This window comes from Microtus ochrogaster, chromosome 1, assembly GCF_000317375.1.
Source record: "Microtus ochrogaster isolate Prairie Vole_2 chromosome 1, MicOch1.0, whole genome shotgun sequence".
Taxonomy (NCBI): Eukaryota; Metazoa; Chordata; class Mammalia; order Rodentia; family Cricetidae; genus Microtus; species Microtus ochrogaster.
The window spans coordinates 115,038,464-115,042,597 of record NC_022009.1 but is presented as its reverse complement, the minus strand read 5'-3'; positions in this window follow the sequence as shown (position 1 = coordinate 115,042,597).

Below are 4,134 nucleotides of genomic sequence, written 5' to 3'. Positions count from 1 at the left end.
TTGTGGGTTGTTTGATCAGCAATATGTATAAAAGCTATGACACACAGACAACAGAGTAATTTATTCTATTGAGAACCTATAGAAAAAACCTGACAGTTGAGCTGGGACTTTAAACAGGCAGTGTTTCAAAAACTGACCTCATTACCAGGACTGAGGGCCAGCCTTAGATTCAGCAAGAGAGCCTAGATTCAGCTCAGTATGATACAATTGCTCACTGCAATCTTCTATCACAAAAGGTCCAAAATCCACCAGAGAAAAGCCCCCGCAGAAGCCAAGGGAAGGAAGTAGTCCAGGGTCTGCAAATGACACATAGCTCAGCCGAAATTTACCTCCTTATTCTCGGGGCTCTTCCAGGGATTCCCACACTGTTGAGTGAACGTGTGGACCTAGTCTGGCTTTGTGATTTAGAATCCTGAGGAGTCTGGAACATCAGGGAGGGTCCAGAATTCCCTGAGGCTCTTGAGTGACAAGAGTCTCCTGCAGTATTTCCCAGTTCTGTAGGTGACCAGAGAACAAAGGTTCTATGGATACTCAGGCTGGTTTGCACACACGGGTGGTAGACATAAACCAGGGGATTGATTCTCTGACCTGTAGAGAATCTAAGGAATCTACAAATTAACAGACTGAGAAAAGTCCTTATGAGAATCTATGTATGACCAGGAAGACGTTATGGGGACATCAGAAAGCTAGTAGAAGGCCAACTTGTAGGGAAAGATATCTACTTCCCTAAAGAGTGTATTAGTTATGCAAAGCTGAAGAGGAAGGAGCTAGGTGCATTGCAAGTTTGGGGCCAGCCAGGGCTATACTGTAAGACAATGTGAGACGGGAGAGGGAAAAGAGGGTGAAGATGACAGAGAGGAGGGCAAAAGGCCGTGCTTGTCAGCGAGTGTCCACCAGTCCCAGCTATTCTAAGCACTCACACTGTACCTCGAGACAGAGCATGTGCCACCCTTCCCCACCAGGTGCTTCAGCTGGAGCTCTGCTTTGTTTAAATCCCACCTACTCTCCACTAGTCCATCTACAATAGGAAAGAATAGTAGACTATTCTTTAGTCCAACTTTGAAAATACGGGTAGGCCCCCATGTTGATGGGTAATAAATTTATGCTACAGTCAAAGACAAATGAAAACCCAGCAAATAGCTTAACAAAACTTGGCAGCTTTCATCAAATAAAAATGTTCTATTAGGAAACAAATTTAGCTAGGGGAGAATTCTCTAGACCTTTAAATATAGCAGCTCCCAAATGTACCGAAGCATCCTTGCAGTAAGCTGCTGTTCCTCACACCTTAATTACTACCCTGAAAAAAAAATCAAATAAACTCTTTATCAGCATAACTTCCAAAAGAAGCAACAACAGTTTAGTTAGATCATTTCATCCGCATTATCACTGTGAAGGAGAAAGCTACAAATGTAAGCTAAGCTGCACGGCCATGCTCTATCAGTCACTCAAATGCCAGCAGCAGCACTGACAGCGGTGAGCAATTTTGGGTAAAGATCCAAGCAAAATAAAAGTCTTTACTTGATTTACATAATCATTGCATTCCTAAGATACTCAGTGTCTATATAAAATCTCAATTACTCCGTATTTAAACGTAAACAGACTTAGAAAGCAATCTTAATTATATACTGCCACAAGACTTGTCAAGAAGAGCTAAAATCCAGAGGGGGGGCAGGAAACAACAGTTGCTTTTATGAGCCTCTTATGGGGATTATATACCACCCAGCATCTACCTGTGGTTTCCAGGCCAAACACTGTGACAACTCCCATAAAAATGTTCCTCAGGGAACAGTGCTAGTCTTTCGGGAGCTACTACTTAGGGATTCAGAATGCCTTTAATATGATAAAGTAAGCTGAACAGAGGCAAAGACAAAACTACCTTTTCTTTCTTTAAGCCCAATTCAAAGCAACTTCTTGTAGGACTACTGCTTTACTAAGCACACTTGGAAAATGTGGGGATAATTTTTGAAAGTGTAGTCAACAATGAAATTATACAGAGTACCAACTGCAGGCAAACAGCAGCCGAAAGAATCTGGAGATTTATTTCCCATGAGTGCCTGTCTCAATGCACCGGTAATAAAGACGACGAACTAGTTAGGAGGCTGTGGGAGTTGGTGGGAAACCTTTCTAGGGCGACCACACAGACAGCCAGGCTCCAAGGCATTTTGACTATTATTTGGCATCCAGGAGGTTGAAGGTTATGATCCTTGAACATTTTTCATAATGAACTTATCTTTTCAAGACCCGTCTTTATGATCCTTTCCCATGACGAAAGAGGCCTTATAGGTCAGTCTAGTAAATAAGGTAAGCAATACTGATCATCATCAATTCCACATATAAAATTAAGCAATAAAATGTGTATTTCTAATTTTTCTATAAACCTATAGGACTTATGTGCATTGAAACACAAAGTTAAATGGGAAAACCTACATATTAAATTTGTTCTTCCAAGCCTAGCTTTAAATCATAACCCATACATCACTAAGAAAAAAAAAAACAATCTAAAACGCCTCACCGTTCAAAGCTCAGCCTAGCAAACTGAATATGTCCTGATCCCCACCTCAGAGAGACACAGTGAGTGCTGCTACCACAGCAAAGCCTCCACCCCACCTCCAGAGCCTCAGCTGGTGTTTCCTGAAGACTGGGCTCAGGCCTTTCAGTATTAGTCAGGCATTAGTGCCACCTGGTGGACATTTGAACTAACCCTACAACTACTGCCTAATCACTTAAAACATCACTTAAAAACAAAAGGTAGGAAAACATTTCCATCATTTGGAGACATGCTTCATTATCGCAGCTTCAGACACTTAGTTTCAGAAGACCAAAAGATGTCAAAGTCAGAATCTAACTTGAAGAGACATCAGCTGGTGGGCTCTGGTATCTCAGTATTAACTTTAAAAATTAACTGCTCAGAAATAAGAGCAACAAACCTGCTATGGGCTGAATATATGTTCCCCAAATTTACTCAATAAAATCTAATCCTAATGTTAATGATTACATGAGGCCTTAGAGAAGTAATTAGATAGTGAGAGTAGCACCCTTACCAAAGGGTTAGTGCTCCAAGGAGGTGACCCAGAGAAAGTTGCTCTGTACCCGTGAGGACTCAGGGTTTTTGCAAAACTAAAAAGACTTCCCCAGAGCCTGACCATAATGGAACCCTAAATTTGACTTTCTAGCCTCCAGAAGCATCAAGGTTATAGAGTTGATGTAGCCCAGTCTGTAATACTCTTCATAGTACTTTTCACTAAGATAAGAAAGCAGTTTTTAAAAAAAGACAAAAGGAACTACAGGTAACTGAGTAAAACTGGGAGCCGGAGACGTGGTATTCCCCAGGGAAAACACACCAACCCACCCTGAAAACATATATACAGGTAATATTATATGGACAGAGCCAGCTGTACTTAGGAATAATACAATAACAATTAACAGAAACAAAGTTATGTATTTGAAAGAGAGAAGGGAGAGTATATAAGAAGGTTTGAAGAGAGAAAAAACAAGGGAGAAATGTTCTATCTCAAAAAAAGAAAGAAGAAAAGAAAGGCTGCAAAGATTTGAAATAGCCATTTAATCCAGGAAGACACACAAATTAACTAGCATATGAAAATACTATGAAAATGCCTAAAAAAATCACAAAAAGAGGGCTGGAGATACAGCTCAATGCTGGACTACTTGCCTAAAGTACACAGGCCTGGATCAGATATACACTCAAAAAAAAAAAAAAAAAGTCACAAAAGATACCACCATCACCTGCCATGTTAAAAACAGACAAGTATCAGGGTAATGAAGGTCTCATCCACTGCTGGTCTGAGATCTCAATGGCGCAGCCACTTTGGTAAAGCTTGGCAGACTTTTATAAAATTAAACATACATTCACTATACACTGTAACAATCCCATTCTTACTTGCTATTATTTTTGTTTTTTTCCTAGTGCTGGGAATCAAAGCCAGGTCCTCACACATGCTAAGCAAGTACTCTATCACTGAACTATAACCAAATTCCCCTTACTCCCAACTCCTAGTTCTTTTTTAAGACAAAATGAAAAAATAAACAACAACAACAACAACAACAAAAAACCCTGAAATGTTCACAGCAGTTTCATTTAAGAATCTAAAGCTAAGCCGGGCGGTGGTGGCGCAC